The 18,677-nt window shown below is 36.3% G+C and overlaps 1 protein-coding gene across 1 annotated transcript in view; it reads right to left on the bottom strand.

Moving 5' to 3' along the window:
* Nucleotides 1-18,677, bottom strand: part of LOC123307000 (nose resistant to fluoxetine protein 6-like) — a 148,758-nt gene that overhangs the window by 71,885 nt on the left and 58,196 nt on the right. The window lies entirely within an intron of this gene.

The following is an 18,677-nucleotide window of genomic DNA, read 5'->3' on the forward strand; positions in this document are numbered from 1 at the left end:
CGAACCGAATTCATAACTATTGTGAAAAGAATAACATCATCGTCACAAAACAGAAAAGATGCACCAAACACACACAAGATGCAGAGAACAGCTAATAATAGATAAGGTTATCTGCGAAAAAATGTTTATCCTGCTTATGTAGACTACAAAAATGCATTCAAGTCCTCAGCCCATGAATGGCTCTGATGAATTTGAGGATTTACAAAGTAGATCCCAATATTTTAAGTTCCTCGAAAACGCCATGTCAACTAGGCGCACCAGTCTACACATGAAAGCAGCAGATGCCCCTTCACAACTAGTCCTATTTCAATAAGACGCGTAATTTTCCAAGGAGACTCGCTGAGCCCCTACGATTCCGCATGGCCCTGAATCCCTTGACTCATAGATTGAATTCTACGGACTACGGATTTGCCATCAAGTGCGGCAGTAGAAGTATGATGGAGCAGAATCATGTCCTTTACATGGATGATTCGAAACTTTTTGCATCTACTAAAAACCAAATGGAAAATATGCTGAAAATGGTAGCAGAAGGAGTTTGGACTTGTTTGTCTTCTTCACAATATAACGACAGGCAAATTAGGAGACGGTATATTCGAACTCAAGGAAGGTGCAGAAACTGGAGCATTAAAGGAAGGAGATATGTAGAAGTATCTGGGCTTAAAACCGGCTAGAAAAGGATGAATTAGATCCAGATTATGAAAGAATTAGCTGAGAAGTTCACTAGAAGACTAAGAAAGATAATGAAGACTCTCCTAAACTACAAGAATTTGATCAAAGCGATTAATGCCTACGCTTTTTCAGCATTCTACTACTCTTTCGGTATCATCACTTGGACCACCACCGATTTAGCAGCCCTACAGAGAAAAATAAGAACAATGTTCACGAATCATCAAAAATATCACCTTAAAAGCTCAATAGAACGGACTGAACTGCCACGTCATCTTTGGAGTTGAGGAATTATTGATTTGCCCAACAGTTTGTCCCAGGAAATTGAAAAACTACGATAATATTTCCTTGAAAAGGCTGCTACATCAAGACTTCAGCAAGCAGTTTGTCATGCCGATAATTCTACTCCATTAAACCTGCAACAGGATCACATAGAAATCGTCGAACACTCTGCAGAAAGCAAAATGCAGAATCTGATTGGCAAACATTTACATGGGAGACACAAGGTCAACCATGATAAGGTCGACATATCTGCGTCGAACTACTGGTTGACTTCCAGACAGTTGTTTCCTGATACAGAGGGATTCATCATTGCCATCCAAGATCAAGTGATTCCAACAAGGAACTATATGAAATATATCGCCAAAGATACCTCAGTGGCGGACGATAGCTGACGTTATGGCTGTGCGACACATGAAACCATCCAGCACATCACCGGGGTATGCTTGAAATTCGCAGGCACTGAATACAAGAATAGACATGATGCTGTTGCCTAAATCTGCGCCAAGATTGGCAATACCAACTTCTAAAGTCACAAAAGGTTCCAGAAATAATTATATCCAGTGTTCCTTGTTTTGTAACATTAATATAGCTTATTTCGTGAACGATTCCATTTCTTACCATCCACTACACTGAGGGGGAGAAAGGGTTTTTTCAATGAGGTTTTTCCCTAAGCTTTTGTATCTTCCACCAAATTGTATGGTAACCCGTTTACGCTAAACTCTGCTTAAACTGTATCTCATACACATGCTATAAATAATTATAGCATTTGCTATTAAAGATGGTAATGCTCTGTATCAGAAGAATATATATGTATATATACCATTCAGGCACAACAGGTATATAGCAGCTATGCTTCTATCCGCGCCTCTAATAAGAAACACATCCCCTTTCTGAAGAGAGCATAAATAGTTCAAATCATATGTAATATGTTAATGTGATAGATATGAAAAACAATTGTTCTTGAGGAAGAAATTAAATTATGGAAATTAATATAAAATATTGCTATAAGCTTGGATGAGAAATTTTTGAGCTTTCAATTGGTGTGATTTTCTACAATCATTGTTGAAAAGCTAATTCCAAAATATTTCACATCAGTTCGGTGAAGTATGTTAACGAATGAATAATATTCAAAAACAACCTACTTTTTATGAATTTCAGATTACAAAATTGATGATAAAAGATAGGTGCACAAAGTAATAGCACTAGAAAGAATATATTATATCATGATGGGTTTATAAGTATTCTCCCAAAAAAATTGAAAAATCCCAGAGATACGATTTATTCATTTATTTCTACAAATAATATTCAGCGTGTGAAGATCTCTCTATCTCATTCGCATCGAGTAGAGCTCATAATATATTCATATATAATGTTTATATGATGGATATATAATAGAATCAAAGCCTTTGGTACTTATAGGACTACTATGAAAACACAAGAACTGATTCATTGACCTTCAGTTATACATCCATAGCACTTCTTTTTCAATCTTCACAATTTCACAGGAAAATTCCTGTGACACACAAATACCTAATTGAAAGCTCAATATCTGCACTTCACTTTTCCTGATCCACTTTTCAACTGAAAAAATTTCTATATAACTCAAAAAACTGAATAATTAAATGATAATGAATACAAATCCACCATTAAAAACAACGGTGTCATAGCACAATCCTCCATATTTGTTTATACAGTTATTTATTTAGGTCTTGCAACGCCATCGACGGTAGTTAATGGTGTCATTCTCTCCCTATGATGGTAAACTGATACATGGCAAATATAGAACAGAGTTACAAATATGTCACGTGGATATCATGGAGCGGGAAATTGGCATTCAAATGCGAATATGATTCGCATACAGCAAAGGCACATCCCAAATATCGTATCAGACACGTAATGGTTACAGAAAAATAACACATAACAAAGTTTCCTATTAGATCTTCCAAAAAAACATAACAGATTTTATGATACTGGTCACCTGGGTTACTGAATATAGATGAGAATAGAGCACTTTTCATCGAAGTGGCGATTCCAAATAATAACTACCTACCAGATAGACACATGGAAAAATTCCAAAATACAGAGACCTCGATGAGGAACAAACCAGGAGACAATGGAAGTTGAAAGATATCAAGACCATTTCTATTGTCATTTCATCAACATGCTTGATACCGAAGAAACAACCAGAGTATTTGGAGAAACTTAAATTAAACGAAACTATCTGTAGTCATGCAGAAAGCGGTACTGCTAAGAACGGCAAGAACGGAATGCAAGTCCCTGGGAAATGCAGAAGAAAATGGAAAAGAACACCATCGACTTCGACAGGAAGTGCGGGGAGATCAGAAACCCAAGGGACACCAAGAAGACGAGGAGGAGACAGGATCCGATCGACATCATTGATTAGAAAAGCTAGATGCTCAGCTATGACGGGACCTATCATCTTCAGTATCCTGGCAGATATTGCATCAGGACCTGTGCTACCACTATTTTTCAATCACTTGATTACAGTTAAGAGCTCATCTGCTACTTACTTCTGGGAAAAAGAAAAAGTAAGGGTCTGATATTTTTTGCTTGGTACAAGAAGTCGAAATATTTGTTCCATAATAGTTCATCAAGGATTGCTCGCTAACTTAAGAAAAATATCTTCCGAATACCTCAGCTACCTACTCGGGACGAGAAACCATCCATTGTATGATTTGTTAATTGCACATTCCTCCATTGAGCTCTATTTGATGTTTTTCCTTGATGAATTGGATATTAATGTCCGCACAGCATTTGTAAAGAATGTATTCATATCATTTACTGTTTCCATTGGATTTGTGTTACATGCATTGGTGTAGTTCTTTTGGAGTTATTCAAAGAGTTCTCTAATGATCATAGACTTCTGTTCATATTTCCCGAACTCACGAATTGGTGTTCAAATTTTTCTCTCTTTCGCTTCTTCAAGAGGTTATCATCATATTGAATCTTCGTTTTTTGTATGTTTCTTTGAGTGAACCATTATATGTGCTCAAAACAAAAAGCATATCTAGTTTTTCTTGTATTTTTTTTATCTCTGGGTTTGTATTTCCAGTTCGGGGATTTCTGTTTACATGCACATTCTGTAATGGAAATATTTTATTGAACAACTCCAAAAATACTTGATGACAACGGTCAGATTCTCTGTTTGTTTATATCTGTCTTTTCAATTTCATACAATAATGTCCATTTATACTTACTCAACGCATTCTTGAAATTTTCAATACTTACTTGTGAGAAATTATGCCTGTATCTGTATTGGATCAATGGTTAAATCTATTTCTTGAGATGATCAGATATATGTACTTCAATGACGCTTACACTGTATGGTATTTCAATAATTATGAATATACCATCAAAACATGACTTCCAGTTTCTAATTATTCTCGTTGGCTGATGTTTTGTTTGCTTTATGCTGAACGTGCCTAAGAAATCGAGAAATTGACTTCTCTTACTTGACTTCTGACGAGGTGACTCATTCTGTTCTTTTACTCTGTTGAAACTATATGTCTCTGCAATATTTTTGGTTAAAATTGATCCAGCTCTTGTGAAAAAGTTGTTCATTTAATTTGCAGTTCTCAGAGTATCATCAGTTAATTCCATTTCTTTTATTTCTTTCTATTTGAATTCTGCAAATTCCGTTTTATTCTTATTGTCTGAATTTTCAGTTAAAGTTTCGTATCTTTCCGATTTATGTTTAGATAATAGTGTAAATAGTCGGTCATATTCAATTTGGAAATGTGGAGAAAACGTGAGTTTTGAATACAAATCGGTGAACGTATTCGGTTCGGGTAAATAAATCAGTTAATCCGTGAATTCGGGTAAAGAGACAGATAATAAACACAATTGAAAGTGTGGGCTTGATAAATTTTGCAACATCGAGGGAATAATAATCGGAAATATGGCTAAAATGCGAGTTTCGAGAACTCGACATCGATAAACGTGTTCAGTTCGGGAAAATGAATCGGTTAACACACAAATTTGGTAAATGAGACAGATAAAAGATTCAAGGGTTTGCTCTATGTATTTTTGAATCCTCGAACGAGAAATGATCGGAAATGTAGGGAAAATGTGAGTTTTGAACTTCAACTTGGTAAAAGTATTCGGTTCCGTGAAATAAATAGGTAAACACCTTAATTCGCAAAACCAGACAGACAGCAGTGTAAGGGGAGGACTTGATGTATTTTTGCATCATCACACGAAAAGTAATTGGAAATGTCGGAAAAAGGTGAGTTTTGCACTCCAAACCGGTAAACGTATTCCGTTCGGGTAAAAATAATAAATCGGTAAACACGGGATAAGGGATAGCTCGTCGGTTAATCGATAGCATAGTAGAGAATGGTGCGTCAAACAGCATCTTTAAATTGATTCCTTATTTCTTGGTTCTTAGGCTTAAGAACCACGAAAATGGTGGATTCATGCAGTATTTCTACAAAATTAGGCCAGGGTAAAAGCACGAACGAAGATTTACTGTATTGGCTCTATTGGCAAATAGCGAATCTTCGTTAGTTCCAAATCTTAGGTCTCAGTTCCATAGAATTCTTCATCAACCCATCATAACTCTTACGAGTCACGAGTACCAGTATGAGGATGTCGGTTAGACGACCTACTGAAATTAGGTTCAGTGGACTGTCATTCCACGACCTATTGAAAGTGGGTTCAGTGGGCTGTCATCTGGGGCAAGGTATATATGTATTTTGAGAGGAATTTTTGCATGCTATGCTTTAGAATAACGGTCTTGTGTATTTTTTTCATAATCGATCAACAAGCGAATGTGGGGAAGTTGTGAGTTTTGAACTCCAACTCGGTTAACGTATTGGGTTTGGAAAAATAAATTCTGATTGGGAAAACAGAACAGACGAAAAATATGGAAAGGGTGGGCTTGATGTATTTCTGCATAATCGATAAACGGAAATGTAGGAAAAATGTGAATTTTGAAATCGGTAAACGTATTCGGTTCAGGAAAATAAATTAGTCAATCCGCGAATTCGGGCAACAATAAAGATAATAATCACAATGAAAAGGGTATGCGTGGTGTATTTTTGCATCCTCGAACGAAAAATCATCGAAAATGTGGGTAAATAGTGAGGTTTGAACTCCAAATCGGTAAAGGTACTCGTTTCGGGAAAATAAATCGGTTAACACGTGAATTCGGTAAATAAGGCAGATGAAATGAATAGGAAAAGGGTTTGCTTGATGTATTTTTGCATCCTCGAACGAAAAATCATCGAAAATCTGGGTAAATGGTGAGGTTTGAACTCCATATCGGTAAAGGTACTCGTTTCGGAAAAATAAATCGGTTAACACGCGAATTCGGTAAATAAGGCAGATGAAATGAATAGGAAAAGTGTTTGCTTGATGTATTTTTGCATCCTCGAACGAAAAATCATCGAAAATGTGGGTAAATAGTGAGGTTTGAACTCCAAATCGGTAAAGGTACTCGTTTCGGGAAAATAAATCGGTAAACACGCGAATTCGGTAAATAAGGCAGATTAAATGAATAGAAAAGGGTTTGCTTGATGTATTTTTGCATCCTCGAACGAAAAATCATCGAAAATGTGGGTAAATAGTGAGGTTTGAACTCCAAATCGGTAAAGGTACTCGTTTCGGGAAAATAAATCGGTTAACACGCGAATTCGGTAAATAAGGCAGATGAAATGAATAGAAAAGGGTTTGCTTGATGTATTTCTGCATCCTCGAACGAAAAATCATCGAAAATGTGGGTAAATAGTGAGGTTTGAACTCCAAATCGGTAAAGGTACTCGTTTCGGAAAAATAAATCGGTTAACACGCGAATTCGATAAATAAGGCAGATGAAATGAATAGGAAAAGGGTTTGCTTGATGTATTTTTGCATCCTCGAACGAAAAATCATCGAAAATGTGGGTAAATAGTGAGGTTTGAACTCCAAATCGGTAAAGGTACTCGTTTCGGGAAAATAAATCGGTTAACACGCGAATTCGGTAAATAAGGCAGATGAAATGAATAGAAAAGGGTTTGCTTGATGTATTTCTGCATCCTCGAACGAAAAATCATCGAAAATGTGAGTAAATAGTGAGGTTTGAACTCCAAATCAGTAAAGGTACTCGTTTCGGGAAAATAAATCGGTTAACACGCGAATTCGGTAAATAAGGCAAATGAAATAAATAGGAAAAGGGTTTGCTTGATTTATATTTGCATCCTCGAACGAAAAATCATCAAAAATGTGGGTAAATAGTGAGGTTTGAACTCCAAATCGGTAAAGGTACTCGTTTCGGGAAAATAAATCGGTTAACACGCGAATTCGGTAAATAAGGCAAATGAAATAAATAGGAAAAGGGTTTGCTTGATTTATATTTGCATCCTCGAACGAAAAATCATCGAAAATGTGGGTAAATAGTGAGGTTTGAACTCCAAATCGGTAAAGGTACTCGTTTCGGGAAAATAAATCGGTTAACACGCGAATTCGGTAAATAAGGCAAATGAAATAAATAGGAAAAGGATTTGCTTGACTTATATTTGCATCCTCGAACGAAAAATCATCGAAAATGTGGGTAAATAGTGAGGTTTGAACTCCAAATCGGTAAAGGTACTCGTTTCGGGAAAATAAATCAGTTAACACGCGAATTCGGTAAATAAGGCAGATGAAATAAACAAGAAAAGGGTTTGCTTGATGTATTTTTGCATCCTCGAACGAAAAATCATCGAAAATGTGGGTAAATAGTGAGGTTTGAACTCCAAATCGGTAAAGGTACTCGTTTTGGGAAAATAAATCAGTTAACACGCGAATTCGGTAAATAAGGCAGATGAAATAAACAAGAAAAGGGTTTGCTTGATGTATTTCTGCATCCTCGAACGAAAAATCATCGAAAATGTGAGTAAATAGTGAGGTTTGAACTCCAAATCGGTAAAGGTACTCGTTTCGGGAAAATAAATCGGTTAACACGCGAATTCGGTAAATAAGGCAAATGAAATAAATAGGAAAAGGATTTGCTTGACTTATATTTGCATCCTCGAACGAAAAATCATCGAAAATGTGGGTAACTAGTGAGGTTTGAACTCCAAATCGGTAAAGGTACTCGTTTCGGGAAAATAAATCGGTTAACACGTGAATTCGGTAAATAAGGCAGATGAAATGAATAGGAAAAGGGTTTGCTTGATGTATTTTGCATCCTCGAACGAAAAATCATCGAAAATGTGGGTAAATAGTGAGGTTTGAACTCCAAATCGGTAAAGGTACTCGTTTCGGGAAAATAAATCGGTTAACACGCGAATTCGGTAAATAAGGCAGATGAAATGAATAGGAAAAGGGTTTGCTTGATGTATTTTTGCATCCTCGAACGAAAAATCATCGAAAATGTGGGTAAATAGTGAGGTTTGAACTCCAAATCAGTAAAGGTACTCGTTTCGGGAAAATAAATCAGTTAACACGCGAATTCGGTAAATAAGGCAGATGAAATGAATAGGAAAAGGGTTTGCTTGATGTATTTTTGCATCTTCGAACGAAAAATCATCTAAAATGTGGGTAAATAGTGAGGTTTGAGCTCCAAATCGGTAAAGGTACTCGTTTCGGGAAAATAAATCGGTTAACACGCGAATTCGGTGAATAAGGCAGATGAAGTGAATAGGAAAAGGGTTTGCTTGATGTATTTTTGCATCCTCGAACGAAAAATCATCGAAAATGTGGGTAAATAGTGAGGTTTGAACTCCAAATCGGTAAAGGTACTCGTTCCGGGAAAATAAATCGGTTAACACGCGAATTCGGTAAATAAGACAGATGAAATAAATAGAAAAAGGGTTTGCTTGATTTATTTTGCATCCTCGAACGAAAAATCATCGAAAATGTGGGTAAATAGTGAGGTTTGAACTTCAAATCGGTAAAGGTACTCGTTTCGGGAAAATGAATCGGTTAACACGCGAATTCGGTGAATAAGGCAGATGAAATAAATAGGAAAAGGGTTTGCTTGATGTATTTTTGCATCCTCGAACGAAAAATCATCGAAAAGGGGGTAAATAGTGAGGTTTGAGCTCCAAATCGGTAAAGGTACTCGTTTCGGGAAAATAAATCGGTTAACACGCGAATTCGGTAAATAAGGCAAATGAAATAAATAGGAAAAGGATTTGCTTGACTTATATTTGCATCCTCGAACGAAAAATCATCGAAAATGTGGGTAAATAGTGAGGTTTGAACTCCAAATCGGTAAAGGTAGTCGTTTCGGGAAAATAAATCGGTTAACACGCGAATTCGGTAAATAAGGCAGATGAAATAAATAGGAAAAGGGATTGCTTGACTTATATTTGCATCCTCGAACGAAAAATCATCGAAAATGTGGGTAAATAGTGAGGTTTGAACTCCAAATCGGTAAAGGTACTCGTTTCGGGAAAATAAATCGGTTAACACGCGAATTCGGTAAATAAGGCAGATGAAATGAATAGGAAAAGGGTTTGCTTGATGTATTTTTGCATCCTCGAACGAAAAATCATCGAAAATGTGGGTAAATAGTGAGGTTTGAACTCCAAATCGGTAAAGGTACTCGTTTCGGGAAAATAAATCGGTTAACACGCGAATTCGGTGAATAAGGCAGATGAAGTAAATAGGAAAAGGGTTTGCTTGATGTATTTTTGCATCCTCGAACGAAAAATCATCGAAAATGTGGGTAAATAGTGAGGTTTGAACTCCAAATCGGTAAAGGTACTCGTTTCGGGAAAATAAATCGGTTAACACGCGAATTCGGTAAATAAGGCAGATGAAATAAATAGAAAAAGGGTTTGCTTGATTTATTTTGCATCCTCGAACGAAAAATCATCGAAAATGTGGGTAAATAGTGAGGTTTGAACTTCAAATCGGTAAAGGTACTCGTTTCGGGAAAATGAATCGGTTAACACGCGAATTCGGTAAATAAGGCAGATGAAATAAATAGGAAAAGGGTTTGCTTGATGTATTTTTGCATCCTCGAACGAAAAATCATCGAAAAGGGGGTAAATATTGAGGTTTGAACTCCAAATCAGTAAAGGTACTCGTTTCGGGAAAATAAATCGGTTAACACGCGAATTCGGTAAATAAGGCAGATGAAATAAATAGTAAAAGGGTTTGCTTGATTTATATTTGCATCCTCGAACGAAAAATCATCGAAAATGTGGGTAAATAGTGAGGTTTGAACTCCAAATCGGTAAAGGTACTCGTTTCGGGAAAATAAATCAGTTAACACGCGAATTCGGTAAATAAGGCAGATGAAATAAACAAGAAAAGGGTTTGCTTGATGTATTTTTGCATCCTCGAACGAAAAATGATCGAAAATGTAGAGAAAATGTGAGTTTTGAACTCCAACTCGGTAAAAGTATTCGATTCGGAAAAAGAAATCCTTAAACACATGATTTCGGAAAACCACATATAGGTATAATATTGTGAGGGGTGGGCTCTTATTATTATGATAATAAATTTATTCTTAAAATTGTACAGGTCGACAGGAACATTCATTTATTTTATATAGGGTCCTGTTCAGCAACTTTCTCTTCGAATGATATTCTTGCTAATATTTCAACCTGTTGTATAGTTTCACTCATTGGTAGTTTACACTCTGACGGTTTGCCTCAAGTTGGTGATATAGTCATCTCTTTTCTGAGTTGAATATTCATGGTTGTTGCCATTTGAAATAAATTTATCTTCATCGTCATGAGCATATAAAACACATGACAAAAAAATTGGGATGTTGCTGTCAATATTCCCAGTTCCTGGAATAATTCTCAGCAGCTTGCTCTCATACATTTCTTCTATAACTACAGTATGGTAATGATGTTTCTGCTGCTGTCCTCCAAAATATAACTCCTTAGCTGATTCTATTATGGCCTATGGAAATTGTTGTAGTACATAGCGAGAGCAGTCTCAACCGTAGCTTCTTCAACGATTCCCTGTATGCAATATGTCACTTTGTCAAGTGACAAGAAATTCAGCGTCAGTTACCAATAGAGAACAATACCATCAATGACCCGGATGAAATCCATCTGCCTAGGCAAGAACACCCAGAAGAAATTGGTGTCCAAAATCCATCTTGCATTGCAAGTGAGCCTGAATTACATGGCGATACGTTGCTGAGTTTGAAGAAACAAATCCTCATCATTGACTAGCAATTTCTCGACTCAAAACATCGGAGTAATCATCAGTTGTAATTGACATCTTGAATAAGGACGTTTTACCCGATTATCTTCAGAGCCGAAATTCGTTAGAGTATCCACATCTGTTATTTTACTGTGCAGCACTAATAACAGCAAAAACCTTGGGCACAAGAAATAACACGAACAAACACTGATACTCCAAGATTGCATAAAGTAAATATGCCACCATGGCAGAAACTCTAAGAAGAAAAATCAGAAGACTGACGCAGTACTTGAAAGGGAATCAAGGAACGAAAATAGTAAGAAATCATGGCAAGAAACAGGACTCACACAGAACCAGAGATGGAGAATACTACCCACCATTGCCTTGACACATTGCCTCTGTATGCGGAACATCTGAGGAGATATAAAAGTAATTATAGCCGGAAAAGGGACAACAATTCATTTGAAAAGTCGGAAGAAACTTTTTACCCGTCACTCACATCGCCTCGTGAAGAAAATGGAAAGTTACTACCAAAGGAAGCCATTGAACAGTTCTGGACAGAGCAATTATCTGCGAAACCTCACTTCTATGAAGGTACTAGATGAATTGAAGATGGAGAATCTGAAGCTCTGAATTACGAACCGATGCACTAGAAGACTAAGAATGATCATGAAGACTGGCCTAAACAACAAGAATTTGATCAGAGCGATTAATGCCTACGCTTTTTCAGCATTCAACTACTCTTTCGGTATCATCACTTGGACCACCACCGATTTAGCAGCCCTACAGAGAAAAATAAGAACAATGTTCACGAATCATCAAAAATATCACCTTAAAAGCTCAATAGAACGAACTGAACTGCCACGTCATCTTTGGAGTTGAGGAATTATTGATTTGCCCAACAGTATGTCCCAGAAAATTGAAAAACTACGATAATATTTCCTTGAAAAGGCTGCTACATCAAGACTTCAGCAAGCAGTTTGTCATGCCGATAATTCTACTCCATTAAACCTGCAACAGGATCACATAGAAATCGTCAAACACTCTGCATAAAGCAAAATGCAGAAACTGATTGGCAATCATTTACATGGCAGACACAAGGTCAACCATGATTAGGTCGACATATCTGCGTCGAACTACTGGTTGACTTCCAGAGACAGAGGGATTTATCATTGCCATCCAAGATCAAGTGATTCCAACAAGGAACTATATGAAATATATCGCCAAAGATACCTCAGTGGCAGACGATAGCTGACGGTATGGCTGTGCGACACATGAAACCATCCAGCACATCACCGGGGTATGTTTGAAATCCGCAGGCACGGAATACAAGTATAGACATGATGCTGTTGCCAAAATCTACACCAAGATTAGCAATACCAACTTCTAAAGTCACGACAGATTCCAGAAATATATCCAGTGTTCCTTGTTTTGTAACCATAATATAGCTTATTCCGTGAACAGTTTCATTTCTTACAATCAACTACACTGAGGGGTGAAAGGGTTTTTTCACTGAGGTTTTTCCCTAAACTTTTGTATCTTCCACCAAATTGTATGGTAACCCGTTTACGCTAAACTCTGCTTAAACTGTATCTCATACACATGCTATAAATAATTATAGCATTTGCTATCAAGGATATATATCTATACCATTCAGGGCACAACAGTTATATAGCAGCTATGCTCCTATGTCCGCCTCTGATAAGAAACACATTTCCTTTCTGAAGAGAGCATAAATAGTTCAAATATGAATCATATATAATATGTTAAGGTGATAGATATGAAAAACAATTGTTCTTGAGGAAGAAATTAAATTAGGGAAATTAATATAAAATATTGCTATAAGCATGGATTAGAAATTTTTGAGCTTTCAATTGGTGTGATTTTCAACAATCATTGTTGAAAAGCTAATTCCAAAATATTTCACATCAGTTCGGTGAAGTATGTTAACGAATGAATAATATTCAAAAACAACCTACTTTTTATGAATTTCAGATTACAAAATTGATGATAAAAGATAGGTGCACAAAGTAATAGCACTAGAAAGAATATATTATATCATGATGGGTTTATAAGTAATCTCCAAAAAAACTAAAAAAATCCGAGAGATACGATTTATTCACTTATTTCTACAAATAATATTCAGCATGTGAAGATCTCTCTATCTCATTCGCATCGAGTAGAGCTCATAATATATTCATATATAATGTTTATATGATGGATATATAATAGAATCAAAGCCTTTGGTACTTATAGGACTACTATAAAAACACGAGAAATGATTCATTGACCTTCAGTTATACATCCATAGCACTTCTTTTTCAATCTTCACAATTTCACAGGAAAATTCCTGTGACACACAAATACCTAATTAAAAGCTCAATATCTGCACTTCACTTTCCCTGATCGACTTTTCAACTGAAAGAATTTCTATATAACCCAAAAAACTGAATAATTAAATGATAATGAATACAAATCCACCATTAAAAACAACGTTGTCATAGCACAATCCTCCATATTTGTTTATACAGTTATTCATTTAGGTCTTGCAACGCCATCGACGGTAGTTAATGGTGTCATTCTCTCCCCATGATCGTAAACTGTAATTGGCAAATATAGAACAGAGTTACAAATATGTCACGTGGATATCATGGAGCGGGAAATTGACATTCAATTGTGAATATTATTCGCATACAGCAAAGGCACATCCCAAATATCGTATCAGACACGTAATGGTTACAGAAAAATAACACATAACAAAGTTTCCTATTAGATCTCCCAAGAAAACATAACAGATTTTACAATACTGGTCACCTGGGTTACTGAATAAAGATGAGAATAGAGCACTTTTCATCGAAGTGGCGATTCCAAATAATAACTACCTACCAGATAGACACATGGAAAAATTCCAAAATACAGAGACCTCGATGAGGAACAAACCAGGAGACAATGGAAGTTGAAAGATATCAAGACCATTCCTATTGTCATTTCATCAACAGGCTTGATACCGAAGAAACTACCAGAGTATTTGAAGACTCTTAAATTAGACGAAACTATCTGTAGTCATGCAGAAAGCGGTACTGCTAAGAACGGCGAGAACGGAATGCAAGTCCCTGGGAAATGCAGAAGAAAATGGAAAAGAACACCATCTACTTCGACAGGAAGTGCGGGGAGATCAGAAACCCAACGGACACCAAGAAGACGAGGAGGAGACAGGATCCGATCGACATCATTGATTAGGAAAGCCAGATGATCAGCTATGACAGGACCTATCGTCTTCAGTATCCTGGCAGATATTGCATCAGGACCTGTGCTACTACTATTTTTCAATCACTTGATTACAGTTAAGAGCTCATCTGGTACTTACTTCTGGGAAAAAGAAAAAGTAAGGGTCTGATATTTTTTGCTTGGTACAAGAAGTCGAAATGTTTGTTCCATAATAGTTCATCAAGGATTGCTCGCTAACTTGAGAAAAATATCTTCCGAATACCTCAGCTACCTACTCGGGACGAGAAAGCATCCATTGGATGATTTGTTAATTTCACATTCCTCCATTGAGCTCTATTTGATGTTTTTCCTTGATGAATTGGATATTAATGTCCGCGCAGCATTTGTAAAGAATGTATTCATATCATTTACTGTTTCCATTGGATTTGTGTTACATGCATTGGTGTAGTTCTTTTGGAGTTATTCAAAGAGTTCTCTAATGACCATAGACTTCTGTTCATATTTTCCGAATTCACGAATTGGTGTTCAAATTTTTCTCTCTTTTACTTCTTCAAGAGGTTATCATCATATTGCATCTTCGTTTTTTGTATGTTTCTTTGAGTAAACCATTATATGTGCTCAAAACAAAAAGCATATCTAGTTTTTCTTGTATTTATTTTACCTCTGGGTTTGTATTTCCAGTTCGGGGATTTCTGTTTACATGCACATTCTGTAATGGAAATATTTTATTGAACAACTCCAAAAATACTTGATGACAACGGTCAGATTATCTGTTTGTTTATATCTGTCTTTTCAATTTCATACAATAATGTCCATTTATACTTACTCAACGCATTCTTGAAATTTTCAATTTTTACTTGTGAGAAATTATGTCTGTATCTGTATTGGATCAATGGTTAAATCTATTTCTTGAGAGATATGATCAGACATATGTACTTCAAGACGCTCACACTGTATGGTATTTCAATATTTATGAAGATACCATCAAAACATGACAGTTTCTAATTATTCTCGTTGGCTGATGTTTTGTTTGCTTTATGCTGAACGTGCCTATGAAATCGAGAAATTGACTTCTCTTACTTGACTTCTGACGAGGTGACTTATTCTGTTCTTCTACTCTGTTGAAACTATATGTCTCTGCAATATTTTTGGTTAAAATTGATCCAGCCCTTGTGAATTAGTTGTTCATTTAATTTGCAGTTCTCAGAGTATCATCAGTTAATTCCATTTCTTTTATTTCTTTCTATTTGAATTCCGCAAATTCCGTTTTATTCTTATTGTCTGAATTTTCAGTTGAAGTTTCGTATCTTTCCGATTTATGTTTAGATAATAGTGTAAATAGTCGGTCATATTCAATTTGGAATTGTGGAGAAAACGTGAGTTTTGAATACAAATCGGTGAACGTATTCGGTTCGGGTAAATAAATCAGTTAATCCGTGAATTCGGGTAAAGAGACAGATAATAAACACAATTGAAAGTGTGGGCTTGATAAATTTGGAGGGAACAATAATCGGAAATATGGCTAAAATGCGAGTTTCGAGAACTCGACATCGATAAACGTGTTCGGTTCGGGAAAAAGAATCGGTTAACACACGAATTTGGTAAATGAGACAGATAAAAGATTCAAGGGTTTGCTCTATGTATTTTTGAATCCTCGAACGAGAAATGATCGGAAATGTAGGGAAAATGTGAGTTTTGAACTCCAACTTGGTAAAAGTATTCGGTTCCGTGAAATAAATAGGTAAACACCTTAATTCGCAAAACCAGACAGACAGCAGTGTAAGGGGAGGACTTGATGTATTTGTGCATCATCACACGAAAAGTAATTGGAAATGTCGGAAAAAGGTGAGTTTTGCACTCCAAATCGGTAAACGTATTCCGTTCGGGTAAAAATAATTAATCGGTAAACACGGGATAAGGGATAGCTCGTCGGTTAATCGATAGCATAGTAGAGAATGGTGCGTCAAACAGCATCTTTAAATTGATTCCTTATTTCTTGGTTCTTAGGCTTAAGAACCACGAAAATGGTGGATTCATGCAGTATTTCTACAAAATTAGGCCAGGGTAAAAGCACGAACGAAGATTTACTGTATTGGCTCTATTGGCAAATAGCCAATCTTCGTTAGTTCCAAATCTTAGGTCTCAGTTCCATAGAATTCTTCATCAACCCATCATAACTCTTACGAGTCACGAGTACCAGTATGAGGATGTCGGTTAGACCCACGACCTACTGAAATTAGGTTCAGTGGACTGTCATTCCACGACCTATTGAAAGTGGGTTCAGTGGGCTGTCATCTGGGGCTAGGTATACAGGGTGTTTCATCATAAACTGGACAAACTCATATGACGTGTAGAGAACATCGGGAGAATCATTTTTTTCTTATGAAATATTTCCCGTTTTCGAAGCATACACGGTGTTTAATGTCATTTTCGAGCGTTATTATATTGAGTGTGGTCGGTTATGTATAAGACTGGAAGTAATGGTTTCTTCTCATATCGTAGTATTTTTGGATGCTTCATTCAGAAATGGTGTAGAGCACCGAAAAAAAATCACAAAATGGCGGAAAACCTGCAATGTTCGTGATTTTTTTTTTTCGGTTGCCAAATTGATTTTCATTTCCTAAATTAACACAATTTTTAAAGGATATCTGTGAAAAAATTTTTTCAGAAATCGAACACAACTTTTTTTTTACATGTCTACAGCGAAAAAAAAATTTCACTCGAAATTGATGAAATTTTTCACGATTGTACTTACTTTCATACCTAACACGAATATCAAAACAGAATCGAAAAATATCAAACGGCTTCGTTTTTACAGCCATTCAAATGTCCCGTTCGAATATCTGAAATAATAAAAAAACATGACACAGCTTGTGTTCTTAGGCCCATAATTTTTGAATTTGTATGTCGAAACATTTCAGATTGCAAAATGAATTTAAAAAAAATCAGTGAAACTTCATTGAGAGTCGAACTCCCTGCTCTGAGTTAAGTATTAATGTGAAATATGAGTCTGTTCTAAGGTTCTGAGTATACATATTAATTTTCGTTGCCGAGCAACAGTAGCTGATAGAATTTGACAGGGTATTTGAATTTTACTGAATAATTCGAGTATATTGAAACGATTTGTATGCAAACGAAAATGAAATATTCACTTTTAGAAAAAAATTATATGGTTCAGGCTTATTATGAAGCGAATTCCTCAGGGAGAAAAGCAAGGGAAATTTACGCTCGCAGATTTCCAAGCCGAAACGTTCCTAATTTTAAAACTTTCATAGAAACAGTGCGTAAATTACGTGAAGAAGGTATTCTTCACCGCAAGAAGAAGGAAACAATCCGAAATAACGAAGAACGTATCCTGGATTTAGTGAGTGAAAATCCGATGGTATCAACGAGACCTCTAACAGATCATCCAAGTGTGAATAAGAGTAAATCCACTGTATGGAGAGTTTTGAAAAGAAATCGCTACCATCCGTACCATTTCCATTCATGTCAAACCTTAGAAGAAGGTGATTTTGAGAAGAGGAAAGAATTCTGTGAATTTATTTTAAGAAGGACACGTGAGAATAGGAATTTCCTACGTCTCATACTGTTTACGGATGAAGCAACATTCCACAGAAATGGTTTCTTCAACAAAAAAAATAATATAATATGGCAAAGGGAAAATCCACATGCAACAGTAGCAAAAAATAGCCAGAAGAGATTTTCTGTCAATGTTTGGGCGGGAATGAAGGATGGATTCATTATAGGACCGTACATTCTTCCTGAAACATTGACTGGAAATGGCTATAATCAATTTTTGAGGGAAACTCTGCCCGATCCCCTTTGAGTCACTTTCAAGGACTATGGTACCAGCATGATGGTTGCCCTGCTCACACAGTGAGGAGTGTACGAGAATTTTTAGACTCTCAATACCCTCGCCGATGGATCGGCCGATTGGGACCTGTCGCATGGCCTCCTCGTTCTCCAGATCTTACACCTATGGATTTTTATTTCTGGGGTCATATGAAAAGTCTTGTTTATGATAAGCGAGCTCCAGTGACTTCGAGAGAAGAACTGATTCAAAGAATCGAATCAGCCGACGAAGAGATTCGCCGAAACCCGGAAATGGTTCGTTCAGCAGTGGATAGTGTGGCGAAAAGGGCGAGAAAGTGTATCCTGAAAAATGGCAATATTTTTGAGAACGAATTATGAATAAATTTTATACTAATAGGTTTTTTTGTTGCGTTTGCGTTTGTGAAATTGTGGAATTATTCGTAGAAATTTCCGCAATAATGCCATGCCATTAATATCTGGGAAGTATTAACCGCCAATTTCTACTCAAACTGCATAAATTGGTTTCAAGATAGTTGCAATATTATATTCAGTTAAATTCAAATACTCTGTCAAATTCTATGAGCTGCCATTGCTTG

The sequence above is a fragment of the Coccinella septempunctata genome, chromosome 2, assembly GCF_907165205.1.
Source record: "Coccinella septempunctata chromosome 2, icCocSept1.1, whole genome shotgun sequence".
Classification (NCBI taxonomy): Eukaryota; Metazoa; Arthropoda; class Insecta; order Coleoptera; family Coccinellidae; genus Coccinella; species Coccinella septempunctata.